Below are 14,111 nucleotides of genomic sequence, written 5' to 3'. Positions count from 1 at the left end.
CTTGCCTCAGTTCGTTGAAGAAGCAGCCTTCCTCGACAGTGCACACTTAAAGAAATTGAATGAACTGGCTATTTCTGCCTCACCAGAGATTTGAGTCCCCCTTTCCTCTCCATGGACAGGAATTTAGTCTTATTGTCCTTTTCTTTTAGTGACAGCAGCTAATTCTCCTCCCCTGCAGTGCCCAGAGCAGCAGAGCTGTGAACTGGTTCCAGCTGGTTGATTAGGAATAACAATGTCACTGGCAAATGCCAAGCCCCGGTTCTTCCCACTGGCAGCGTTAGCCCAATCACCTCTTGAGTTTGGCCCTCCCCCTAATTCTAAAGCCATACGTGGGCTGGAACCCCCCAAATTAGGCAAAACTGATGCGAAATCTCATCGCTTTGCAGCCACGTTCCTGGCCATGCTGCTCACTTCGGCAGGAGCCGTGGGCTCCCCCTCAGCTTAATCTGGTTAAAACCAGATAAAGAATTAGGTCAGGGGCCTCTGGTTGCAGATCAGTCTGTTTCCAGAACTCCAGCGGAGCTGTGGAATAAAAATACACCGAGAGAGGTGGCAAAGCATTACTTTTGCGTTTGACTTATTCTAGGTCAAAATTCTAGCTCTGGTTCTAGGTCAAAGCACGTGAGCATCGCAAAGGGCAGTGGGATGGCATTAGCCCCCAGGCGAGTGCTCCCAGCACTAACTCCAGGATGGGGTTTGGGGTTTGGGGCTCTGTGTGGTATGTAGAGTCACACTGCCCAGATGCCAGACCTTAGCAAAGTGGGTGGGCTGGACGTGCGACACCTGCACGTCAGGAGGGCAGCTGTGGGCACAAAGGGTAGGCAAAGGGCATGGGGCAGCCTCCCCAGTCCAACCAGCTGAGATGCAGCAACCTTTGCCCCAGCTGCAGACTTAAAACCAGTAAGGCACTTCTCTGAACTTTGGATTGTATGTACAGGCTTTTTAAATACCCAAAGTATTTTTTGACCAGATTGTTTGAAACTACCAGAATGATGCTGGAAATGGTTTTTCTCTCATTAAAATCCAGGCCCTTATACTTTACTTACAAAAAAAAACCAAAAAACTTTTAAATATCATAGCATCTGGGGTGGGGCCTCAGGGCCTAGTGGTCAGTGCAGCCGACTGCTTCTAGACCTGGGGGTATCCTGAGCCCCACAAAGGCCCGGCATCCCCTGGGGTTCAGAGAAAGGGCAGTAGAGGGCTCTGGAAGGTGAGGAGGAGGAGACCCAGATGCACATCTGTAAGCTGGAGGCCCGTTCTTATCTGACTGAAGAGGCTGGGCTGAGACAACTGGGAGGGAGCACTCCATCAGTTTGACTGACCCAACTCAAAAGGCTCGCGTCCATGGGCCTTGGTCCCAACAGACAGACCGTTCTGGAGCGAGTGCTGCAGAGCAAGGAGATGTCAGGGATGACGCAGTAAGGCCGACCCTTGTTGGGAGCTTTTGGAGGGCTCTCCAAGTCTTGGAGCCCCCAGGCAACTAAGTGCCAGATATCCCTGGGCACTGGCTCCTCCTTGGCCGCTACTCCCCACCACCCCCTGCTCCAAGGTTCATCTAGTCTGTCGTTCATCCTCTAACGCCCTGAGTTTCTCTGCTCTGTCATTTGATCCTCTGCCATTTGGGCCCAGGTGGAGGCAGAGGGCTAGTGAGTGGATGGGCTGTCTAGCAACAGTGAAATACAATCCCGTCTTTCCCACTTACACACCGTGTATGGTGGATAGAGATAATAGGCTTTTATGGTCCTGAAAGAGGATGCCCCTCCTGGGTAGGTGGCCTTGACACTGTCCAGACCAGCTGTGCTGAAAGGAAGCTCTGAGCTTCCTCTTCATAATCAATTCTTTCCTCCCTTCCCCACCGCCGTGTCTCCGGGCCTGCCCCTCGCACTGGGCTCTGGTTGCGTTGTCCTTCCTCCTGCTGCTGGGCTGTGAGGAGTGTGTCCAGAGGGGCAGCTGGAGGACAGAGGAGGGGGCCTGTCTGTCTGCTGGACCTGCGTGGCCGTGCCAGAAGTTGCTTTTGGAATGAAAGTCCCTGCACATTATGTTGCATTTCTCTCTTTGTGTCCCAGTTTCCACACTGGTGACCAGGAAGGACAATATAATATAGGGGGCTAAATTGGGGCCTGACAGTGCAGCTTAGGGCACTGGGAGGAGAACGGGTTGTGGAGTCAGACAGACGAGTTTAAGTTGTTGGTTCCTCCTTAAGAGCTGTGAGATCTCAGTTGAATTGTTTAGCCTCCTGGAGCCTCACGTAACACGTCTCTAGAAAGGGATCCATAAGCGCGTCTTGTTGGATTTTCTGATGGATGGAATGACACATGGAACGCGTGGGATGGGGCCTGCCACATGGTGCAGCCTCAATATCTATTATTATTTAAAGAGACATATGGGAAGGTACTTTTCAAATATCAAATGCTTGATCAGGCAAGAGTAAAAGAGATGAATGGATTATTTTTATTTCATCTTTCTTGAATTTATTCTGTTTCCCAAAAATATGGGAATCAAAATATGTTGATTATATAAACCTGTTTTGTTCAGAACACACATGGATTTGGGCCCACGTGGCTTTTTCTGATAAGATTTAGTGTTTCCTAGATTCAAAATAGGCACTCAGTCGCCGGCAGAGTGTGGCCTGTATGTGAATTGTCACGTTCATTTGAGTTTAGCAAACCCATTGGAACATGTGCTCTGCACAGAGGACTGTGTAAGACATGGATGAATCTAGGTTCCCTCAGGAGCCGATAATCTAGTAGTGAGGGAGGCATTACAAACCCCTATATAACAATATCAATACAGTACATAACTCTACAGCCAGCCCTGGGGGTCTACTGGTTAAGATTCGGTCCTTACACCACTGTGACCCGAGTTTGTTTCCCATCAGGGAACCACACCACTCGTCTCTTGGTTCTCATACTGTGGCAGCTGCGTGTTGCTGTGATGCTGAAAGCTATGCCACCGGGATTTCAAGTACCAGCAGGGTCACCCATGGTTGGCTGGGTTTCAGTGGAGCTTCCAGATTAGGGTGACTGGGAAGAAGTACCTGGCCACCCACTTCCAAAAAAATTAACCATGAAAACCCTGTGAACAGCAGCAGAGCATTGTCTGATGGAGCACCAGAAGGTGAGAGGATGGTGCAAAAAAGAGCAGTCAGGGTTCCTCTCTGCTGTGCACAGGGTCACTAGGAGTCAGAATTGACTCAATGGCACTAACAACAAAAATAACTCTACAACGGTTTTATAAAGGAGCTCAGGAATGTCAAAAGAAGCAGGAGTTACTTTCAACTGGTAAGAAAGGTGAAGGCTTCTCAAGGTGGTGGCTTTGGAGCTGAGCCTGAAGGGTGAAGAGGATTCGATGGCAGCAGAAGGAGGAGGTGAGTGGGTGTGGTTGAAGGCACACAGGTTCAGGGTGCCCTAGGGAGTGGAGGGGTGGTCCCATGTCGCGGGGCACACTATGAGAGGAAGGACGTGGTCGGAACAAGACTGGGAGTCAGACTGTGGAGAGCCTGCTGGGGACTGAAATGTGATTCAGTCAGCCCTGGGGAACCACGGAAGTTCACAGGGAGGGGAGTGACCCCGTGTGACCTTTGGGAGGGCAGCTGGCTGGGAGGAGGTTGCAGACATTGGCTTCTGGAAGCAGAGGGACCAGTTCTTGCAGCTGTTCAGGCCAGCTAAAGCTGAGGCAGTGGGAAAAGAAGAGAGACCACCTGTGACAGGGAGAATCAACAGGACGAGGTGACTGATCTGGATTCAGAAGGTAGGATTGAAGGGGAAGGAGCCCTGTAACCAAGTTGGAAGTGTAAGAGGGATGGCGCTGGCGTGGGCGCTGGTGGGGGTCTCACTGGGCTCTGTTGAGTGGCCAGGTCAGCAGCCCATCCACATGGAGACATCCGGCAGACAGGAGGAAATCGGGACCTGGAGCTGGGGCCCGGAGGCAGGGCAAAAAACCATGACTTGGGGAGTCCCTGACAGAGAAGAGAGAAGTAATGACAACAGAAGTGGAGGCGTTAGGGGAAGTTACCCAGGGAGATGGAGATGAGGAGAAGGCCCAAGACAGAGCCTTGGGAAAGGGCTGCATGAAAGGAAGAGGCAAAGGAAGAAGGAGAATGAGCCAAGGAAAGGGAGGAGAGTGAGGGAGCTCGGCGGGAGGCGGCACTGAGAGGTGCAGATCCCGCATCTCAGACCTGCTGCCGAGGGACGCTAGGCAACAAGCTGGACCTTTCTCTACAGCTCGGGGATTCTAACAGCCGCCTTGCAGGGCGGTGGAGGCGTCAGTGCCTGTGTATCATGGGCACTGAGATGCTCGTTCCTTTTTCCCTTCCCCAAAGAGACCTGGGGAGGCATAAGAAGGGGGTGGCCATCAGGATTCAATGCTTTAGAAAAGGTCAGGGCCTCTGGAAGGACTAGGGGACAGTTTCCCTTTCAGTCACTAGTGAGATGAGGAAAGTACCTTAGCACCTACCCTGGGCAGCGGCCGATCGACGGGGCTGGCGTGAGGGAATGAGGAGGCAGTGAGACGGGCTGGGGGAATCCCCCCTTTGAGCCATGTGGCAGTGAAGGGAGGGAGGAGGGTGGATGGAGCTGAGGAGAGAGCAGGGTGAAGGGCACGTGTGGCTGCTGACGTCAGTGAAACCAGCTGTCCTTTTAGGAAGAGTGAGCTAGTTTTGCAAAATCCTTTTTCTCTTGGGTTTGGCAGATGAGGTTCAAGCTGTTGGGCATCTGTCCAAAGATGCCAGCTGATCAGCTGTGGGGGAGGAAGCCCATCATGTGAGCCAGTGAAACTGTGGTTTGTCACGTGAGTCTCTGGAGGCCTTGGCTGGATCTCAGACCTTGGCAGCGTCTGCCGCCCCCTACCACCCCTGCGTCCTGAAGGCGGTGGTTTTGCCTTCGTCTCACTGCTCGGAGGTGAAGTGGGAACAAGGCAGACAGGAGAAGAAAGGGACAGGAAAAGTGGGAGGGGCCCGAGGTCCTTCCACCCGCTCTGGGAGGGGAGACAGAACTGAGCACAGTGTCCCACTGTGTCCACCCTGGAGAGGACGCTCTGGGGTCCGCCGCCTTCTGGGCTAGGGCCGAGGGATACTTTGCCTCTAAAAATGTTCTATTTTCTCCCAAGATTTCAATTGTGTTTTCTTAGTTCCTCCTCCGGGACGGCTCCTGTGGCTTCAGCTCGGTCTCCTCTTTAGTCAACCGCTCTTTAGTCCTCTGTCCTCTTTTCTTCCACCTCCCACCTTGCTCACCCCCCCCCCCAACCCACTCTTCCTGTTTGAAGAGGCGGTGTGGACAGTGACTGAGTGCATTGACCCTACCGCCAGACGCCCACGTGTGCAGTCCCAGCTCCTCACTTCTGGTGTGCACTGGGCCAGTTTCTTCACCTCTCTGAGCCTCAGTTTCCTCGTTCTTAAGATGTTATAATAATATCCACCTCATGGAGTAGCACATCATGTTATGAGAACTAACCAAGTAAATAACGCAGAGCTTAGAGCGTGCCTGGGACGCTCTATCAATATTATCTGTCTACCTGTGTATCCATCGCTCTATTTCTGTCTATCTCCTTTTTTGTAAATGCCTTTAAATTCTTTTTGGATTTTTTCTGGTGATACAGGAAAAATGTATTATGTTGAAAGAGCCTCTAGAAATTATAGTTCTGGAAATTATAGTGTATTTCTACATAAAGTATAGAAATTAGACCTTAGAGTTCCCGTGCTGGAGGGCTCCTTCTCTTTCGAAGCCTTCATTCCGAATAAAAAGTTCTTACTTTGATCTTTCTCGTGGCTTCCACCTCGTAGTCATCGTTCTGCCTTTTGCAGCTATGTACGAAAAAGGAAAGGAATGCCTCTTCCGTATCGCAGCTATTGAAGCTTGAAGGATGTTCTCGGGTACTTCCAAGGTCCTGTGGTTTGCAGATCTGTCAGCCCGGCCACCGTCACCTGGTTGCTGAGCCCTTCATCTTCGTCGCTCTCCTGGCTGCATGCTGGGTGACCGCATCCCTCTTCGGGCAGTTCCCCAGTTGCTCTGTGCAGACTGCATTGATTACCCCTTCCTTGTGAGCAATGCTTCAGTGAGTGTAGGGTAATATTACGTTAGTTTTTTGTCTACACTTTCATTCCTTTAGAGCAGGAGGTCCACGTGCTATTTATTTTTGTGAGCCCAGTGTTGTGCTTGGCACAAAGCAGATGCCCAATAAATGCAGACCAAATGCCACATTTTGGTTGGACCTGGAGCTTCCAGTTTAATCAACCCCTAGGTCTCTCTTTCACATGAACTGCTGTGTAGGGAGGTCCCTGCACCTGGTGCTTTGGGTGTGTTGATTTTTTTTTTTCTTGCTGAGGAAGGTTATCTCTGAGCTAACATCTGTGCCAGTCTTCCTCCACTTTATATGTGGGTCACCACCACAGCATGGCTGAGGAGGGGTGTAGGTCCACACCTGGGATCCAAACCCACGAACCTGGGCCACCAAAGCAGAGAGCGCTGAACTTAACCACCACACCATGGGGCCAGCCCCTGGTTGTGTTGATGTTTTTCAACCTGAGAGTAGGATATATTTTTACTTATTCCTAATAACTTTTGACCTATAGATTTTATTTTGTAGGCTTTATTTGCTATATGTTTTCAAATCTTGATTTTCTCATTCTGTGTCTTAGCTACCCCCCCTACTTTGGTGATCTCTGACTTCACAAAGTCACTGATGAAAGTGATGACTAGCCCTGAAACTGAGCCCTTTCGTGTATCACTAAAAACTTCTCTGCAGACTGACGCCCACAGTTTTGAGTACTCGTCAGCGCTGCCCAGCTATCCTAGTCTACGTTATCCATCTTGCATTTCTCCATGAAGAGCAAGCATGAGAGAATCTGTTAGAGACATTAAAATCCAGACACCCGTGTATGACGTCTTTTTCTTACTTACCTGACATTTCCCACTACATACCACATGAAAGAAAACTAAATTGGAGAAGCAGTCTGTATGATTTTTCTGTCTTTTAGAGACTCTCTTTTCGTTTTAAAGTAGCCTAAGATGATATGAATTGGTGAAAATTGAAAGGAGAGAGACAACAGTTACAATGTTCAAAGAATGCATTTGACCAAGAAGCTGTCACTTTCAAGTAAAAGTATTTGGCTACTATTCACTTTGTAGCTTCCTGATTTAGATGTTTCAGTTCTGTACTGCAGTGTTGTGATGGCCACAGTAGCATGATGTCCTCTTTCAATGTCGATGTTGCGTTGAAGTAGAAATTCCCAAAGGGATGTATATAGTGCATGACACATGTGCGTACTTACTACTTTTTGATGGTGGTGTTAGAAAGAATGACTAGAAGGCAGAAAGTCTTAAGGCATTTTCTAGTTTTAAGGCACATTTAGGAACATACTGTGATTTTTTAGGGGACTATTTTCTATGAAACAAATATATATGTTTATTATAATACTGTTTCTGTCTACACCAGATGGTCAAAAAGTCAAGTCAAAGAAGGATCTGGAACCTTATATTCTGATACACAGTGATTGCTAAAATATATTATTAAGTGAAAAGTGCAGGATATAGCATGCTACCATTTATGGGAAAAAATGGAAGGGTACAGGAGAAATTGGTAACATTTATTACTTGTAGAGAGACGCTGGTGGCTGAGGACACAGCCTTTAGTACTTTTTGGATTGTAAATCGAATGTATTACATAACTTAAACAAACAAACAATCAATGCACAAGAAAAAAGAAGCTGTGTTGGGGAAGCGACAATAGTCATTCTTTTCTATCTCCTTTCTGTTTCTTTCTTTCTTTTTTTTTAGGGTATGTGGCTTTGGAATTAGATGCACTTGGATATGAACTCTGGCATGGGGAAAGTTACATAACTTCATGTAAAATTTGGGAAAGACCTTCTTGCTGGGTTTTTATGCAGATCAAATATAATAAGGACCATTTCTTAAAGTTCCGTTTGTGATTTTCTGATCTTGGGGTATGGAGTGAAGAAGATGAGGCAGATTTCAGCCCCAGTTTCAGAGCATCTTCCTCTGAAGATAGTTTTTCACCATCCAGGAAAGACAGTTGACAAGGTTGTCCTAATGCTTGGTTTCAGATGGTGAATAGGTTTTGGCTCAAAGTTATTATGGATCAAATTTTAACTTTGAGCCAGCCCTGATGGCCTAGCAGTTAAAGTTTGGGGCGCTCTGCTTCGGTGGCCAGGGTTTGGTTCCCGGGCTCAGAACCACACCACTCATCTGTCAGTAGCCATGCTGTGGCGGCGGCTCACGTAGAAGAACCAGAAGAACTTAGAACTAGAACATACAACTATGTAATGGGGCTGTGGGGAGGGAAAAAAAAGTGAAAGAGAGAGAGAGGAAGATTGGCAACAGATGTTAGCTCAGGGCGAATCTTTCCCAGAAAAAAAAATAAAAGAACTGAGAACTGCAATTAAAAAAAAAAGTTAACGTTGAGCTGATCATTATATCCAGCCAGAAGGATTCAACATGTCTTTGTAAGGCAGTTGAGTGGTTAAGCTAGTCATAGTTGGACCCTCTCCCCCAGATCTTTGGAAGAAGTTATCCAACGAGATATAAGCCACCTTCTCCCCTGGGTGGTAACAGCAGTCTTGCCAGAGTGAGAAGCTCTGCTCTGATGGACAGGATTCAGCGGAGGCACCATAGAGTAATCCCTGGATACAGAGGGGCTGCTGTTACATCTGTGTCATTGCCTAAGGCATTCCTGGACATAAAGATTGGGATCCAGGCATAGCCATTAACACTGCATTCTCTGTAAGCCTTATCCAACCCCAGCTAAGTAGTCTATGTGCTGAACATTTTCCCCCAGGGGCTAGAGATAGGAAAATATGAGATTAATATTTTGTGCAGTGTTTATATTTTCATTTTTGTTTATGTACTCAGTGAGTGGTCTTTGTAACATGAATTTTTCAAATGCAGGGATCAGAAAAAACTCATTGTCTAAACCTGAGTGGAGTTGGCTTTGATGATAGGGAGTTACAGAAGTAGCACTGACTTTAGATGAGATTTGATCCTCAGGCCCAGGATGTCTTTTTTTTTTTTTTTAGGAAGATTAGCCCGGAGCTAACTACTGCCAATCCTCCTCTTTTTGCTGAAGAAGACTGGCCCTGAGCTAACGTCTGTGCCCATCTTCCTCTACTTTATACATGGGACACCTACCACAGCATGGCTTTTACCAAGCAGTGCCATGTCCGCACCCGGGATCCGAACCTGTGAACCCTGGGCTGCGGAAGCGGAACGTGTGCACTTAACCACTGTGCCACCGCGCTGGCCCCCAGGATGTCTTTACGCTCTGTCTCTCTGTGATTCTTTCATCTTTGTCCTCCTCTGAGTGTTGAGTTCTTCCTTAGGCTGGATCTTCTCAGGATAGTAAAAGTGATGGGGGCGGTTCTGGATTTTGTACCCTCACACCGCGTCATCCAGGGGAGGAGGGAACACCACTCCTGATTGCTTCCAGAGCCCCATGGATTTTGTTGCATCTCCTTGGCTCGAGTTGGGTATGTGTCCATCCTGAGCCAGTGGGGTATGCTGATTGGCTTAAGTTATTGGATTTCAAACCTGGCTCCCTCAAAGCATTCTGATTTCATTGGCTTGGAAGGTGGATCCCATGCATTGGTATTTTAAAATGCTCCCTGGTTGATTCTAATGCACAGCCAAAGGTGGATTTGTTGGCTTAAGCCAATCAGTGTCCACTCGTGGGCTGAGAATGTGTGACTTTCTCCAAAGGAAAATCTGGATGAACTTGACAGATTGATGGGAGAAGGGGAAAACAGGTATTAAGGAAGCAAACGTCATATATCTGCTTGTGGCAAACATTAGTTGCTGACGTATTAGCCACCCCAGTGTCCGTATCCCTCCTTTCTTTCTTGCTGCCAGAACCCAGCTTTGGTTTGGGGCGGCAAAGTGACAGCCCCAGGGGATGGATCGCGATTGGTTCAAATACTACTGATGATGTTCCCCCACTTTTCCAGCCTCCCTTGCAATGAGAGAGAACAGGAGAGAGAGAAAGTGCAGAAGTACTAAATTATGCTTTGTCCATAGCAGAGAGTACAAAGAAAGTTTAAAGTTAATATGTGAGGAATTGGAAGTATGAGCCTATTATTTGGAATTATGGAAGTAGCTGCCAGAAGAGAAAAGGAAGAGGAAGAGGAGGGGGAGGAAGAAGGGGAGAAAGCGGGGTGGGGGGAGGTGGGGGAAGAGGAGAAGGAGCAGGAGGAAGAGGTGGGGGGGGAGGAGGAGGAGGAAGAGGAAGAAGTAATGTTCAAAAGTAATTACCTCTGAGGAGTAAGACAAGAAGAGGATGGGAAAGCAGACTTTTAGTTTTCATTTTATACCTTCCGGTTCTCTTTGAGTTTTTACTTCTGTGTGATAATATTTTTATAACTAAAAAGAAATTGTTCTCTTTTGAAGTTGTTCCTAACAGTTTAAGATGATTTAAAATATCTGTAATCTGTTAGAGTACATTTCTTTAAATCTATAAATCACCTTTCTAAGAAGAAATGAAAAGTACTTTTTAACTGTCCCATTTATCCACAACCTCACAATAATATAGTGGAATAAGAATAAAATGTTTTAATTTCATGTGTGAGAAAATGATCCCAGCTGCTTAAATCAGAACTCAAGGTCAAGCTCAGCTCATGGGATCGAAAGCTGGAGGAGAACGAGCTCCTGACGGCTGCAGGAGATTGAGCCTTGTTCTGCCTTTTGTGCTGTTGCCTCTACCTTCTTTTCTGGCGCCCTAATCTGATTTGGCTGACAGCTAGAGAGGAGAAAAACCTCAAGAATTCAGCTCTAAGCATCTTCAGTTATTCATTTTCAATCACGTGTTTTTCAGTTTGACTTGGTTCCCGGGTATCTTATGACATTAATTCTGCATTATTGCTTTTATTACACCATTGCAAATTTACTCATTGTTAATGTTTCCAGCCACAGCATCACAATGATTATTTCAGAAATTATGAGAAAAGAAGCAAAAGATTATTTTGGAAGATAAGACTAACGTTGGATGTCTAGAGGATTTGAGTTTCCACTCACTGGTGAAGAATATGTAACTGATCTTTAAATGCTAATTTCAAATTATTTGTCTAGAAATAAATGGTTACAATGTAACATTGTATAAGGCCATCACAGGACTTGTTTTCTCTAATGCCAGGGAATTAGGTGAGTTAGTTTCTTTACTGTGGATAAGGTTTTGTACATCACCATTTCTCATTTGCTGTGTTTAGAGTCTATCCTTTAGGGTCATATGGTAAAGAGGAATTCATATTCCCTTCTTACTATTTATTTTATCAAAAGCCAATTCTTAGTTAAAATCTTACCCAAGCTGCTGCTGGCCTTAGAGCTTTAAACTTTGTACAAAACTTCCAGATACTTTGATATTTGATTATCCATGACTATTCTGTCAAAAAAGACGGCAATAATATGGATGGATGAAAATAGTTTATTCCACTAATCTTAAGAAGCACACACGCACCATGTGTGGATCCACGCTCACCAGATTTTTAAATCTCATACTGTTGCTTCTCCATCCAGCACTGTATCAGAGTAACAGACACTGAAATGGAATGAATTTGTTAAAGCTCAGGCTTGGTCTTTAGGAATAGCGAAATAGCTGATACATGGACAGCAGGAAGAGAAAGATTGAAAAGCTTGGGTCACCAGTGATGAACGGGTCTCTGAAAAATTGCGATTGGGCTACACTTAGTTGAGGGAACAAGGTCTGAGGCATCAGCCTTAGGAGCTAAAAGAAAAATTAGCAGAGACCTTTAATCGCAGGTTAGTGAAGCCACCTAGTGGTTTGTTTCAGAATTTAAGGTTGTGTGAATCTTTGAAGCAGCTCACCTGTTCTTGATGTGTGGGTCTCTAATCAAGTGTGACTGACAGTCTGATTACTCTTCATTGTGTCCTGCAAGGAGGGTCAGTTTCATTGAGAATAAGCCCAGCGCCGCTCTGTGTAATATTTCATTTACTTATATCCTTTTTATCACAAAGGACTTAAGGCAATTTACGTGAAAATACAGTGAGATAGCACAAACCAGAAGAAGAGGAGGAAATAGGAAAAACATGATAAAGACATAACAAGTAGTAAAAAATTTTGATAATTCAAAAATGCTTTCAAAATCCTACGAATTTTCCATGAAAGGACCCTACCTTTTCAGGTCAGCATGGAACTTAGCAGTTATAAAATTCATAATGTCCAGAAAGGTGAAACAATTTTCAGGAAAAGTGAAATCGGACCTGATGTCAAGAGCAGAGAAATTGGTCCTCCAGAGGTCCTCACAAATGAGATATTGCGTGGGGTCATGTATCATGGCCTCAAGCCCCGTAATAGAAATCATCCTGAGTTTTGGGAGATTGTTTCTTAATTGTGCCTGCACTGATTTGGAGGAGAATGTGCAGCAAACTGCATTTTCAAGGTTTGCATTAATACATTTGGTCCTTACAGGAAGCGAGTGCGGTAGGTTGTAGTACTCTCCACATATTGCAGACGAGGCCACTGAGACACAGTGATGTTACCAACTTGCTCAAACTCAGGCTGTTAATAAATAAGGGAGCTGGGATCCAAACCTGGAAGTCTGGCTCTAGCACCCATGCTCCTACCAAGATGCTACATACCGAAGGGTCAGTGTATGCCCATCCAATGAAAACCACAACACTTGATTTTATTCCCCATGACTGATATGTTCTGAGGGGGATTGGATAGGTGTGGTTTAACATGATGCTAAAGATGAGGTCAGGGTTGCATATTTCTGAGATGACTCAGTTAACTTTGCTCTCTTCCAGGGTCACACACTGTCCCTGAACCCCATCACCATGCATGCATGCACATGCATATGCCTACATGCCTTTGGTCAAAAAAAGAGAACCAGGAAAGAATCTTCAAATTCACCACTTCCTGACTTCTAGAAAATAACTGAAATCCATGGCCTTTTGATGACATATCTTTAGATAGAAGATCTAAAATGCAGTCATAACAAAACATACTTTATTTTGCTAGCTCTTCTTTTCCAAAGTGTACCTGTAAGAGTTTGTGAATGGCAGCTAAATTGATTTCTCTTAACCAGTTGTGAACGCTGGTTAGCAATAAGCAAGCAAGCCTTGGAAGGAGCTGAGTAGTGAAGTAATGGCATCACTGAAATGTTTTCAGTTAGAAAAGTCAAAATATCACATAACTTGAGTCTTAAATTGAGCATTTAGAATGATGTTCTTAAGCTGTGCATAGGATAGTTGTATGGTTAATGTTTTTGCTAAGAGGAAAAGGTATGCTCTGTAAAATGACTGTTTTATATAGTCAAGCCTCCTTAAAAATAAATTTCCATGACATTTTAAAGGAATGCTTAGCTTCATAAAGATTCTAACGCTCCTGAAAGATTCAAATTCTGTTTAGGGACCAACATGATGGCCTATTCCTGATAAGATTGAAATTTTCAGAATGATAACCTTTTCATAGTTCTGCTGAATGCTTAAAAGATTCCTCCTATCGTGGGGATATAAATGAAAGAGAGCGATGCTGAGATAAGGTGAAGGAAACATTGGCTGGAAATAAGAAGCTTGGGACCCCCAGGTCTCCTTTCTTCTGATAACAAAGGAAGACATGAATTCGTCGCATGTCGTTTTTCTCGGGAATTTTGGAGTCAGACCTGGATTCAAATACCACTTCTGATGCCTATTAGCTGGATGATATTGGATTAGCCGCTTACCCTCTTTGGGACTCAGTTTCTTCATCTATAAAATGGCGTTAATGATACGTGGATTTTCTTAGGTGCTCACTATGAGCAGATGTTGTGCTTTTTTCTCTGTTTAATCTTTAAAACACTCTTAGGTGGAATATGAACTATTGTCATCCTCTCTTTGCAGGTGAGATCGGTGAAGTTAAGAGAATAGATATGTGAAGAGTTTAATTAGGACAATTTGCGTGAGGTGTCATAGCACCTGGTACATCACAGATTCTGCAGAAACGGTAGCTCACGCGTCCCGGGGACTCCCTCTCACCCGTCCCCTTCTCTTCTTTTAGATCTAGTTTGAAGATTAGTGAAGAGGAGAGCCACATGTTTAAACAGCTTAAGTTTGGGACTTACATAGAGGTTTAAGCCCAAGATAAAAATAAAACTGAATTTTTATTTTCCTACA

At 45.5% G+C, this 14,111-nt stretch overlaps 1 protein-coding gene and 1 long non-coding RNA gene across 2 annotated transcripts in view; both read left to right on the top strand.

The window, feature by feature from the left end:
* The window catches only part of MREG (melanoregulin), a 55,262-nt gene that overhangs the window by 36,983 nt on the left and 4,168 nt on the right, over positions 1–14,111 (top strand). The window lies entirely within an intron of this gene.
* Positions 3,610–14,111, top strand: LOC138924546 (uncharacterized). The gene is made up of 2 exons (XR_011439461.1): positions 3,610–3,750; positions 9,029–14,111. It is a non-coding gene; the product is annotated as an uncharacterized lncRNA (long non-coding RNA).

The sequence above is a fragment of the Equus caballus genome, chromosome 6, assembly GCF_041296265.1.
Source record: "Equus caballus isolate H_3958 breed thoroughbred chromosome 6, TB-T2T, whole genome shotgun sequence".
In the NCBI taxonomy this organism is placed as follows: domain Eukaryota; kingdom Metazoa; phylum Chordata; class Mammalia; order Perissodactyla; family Equidae; genus Equus; species Equus caballus.
This window is presented reverse-complemented; position numbering and strand designations above follow the sequence as displayed.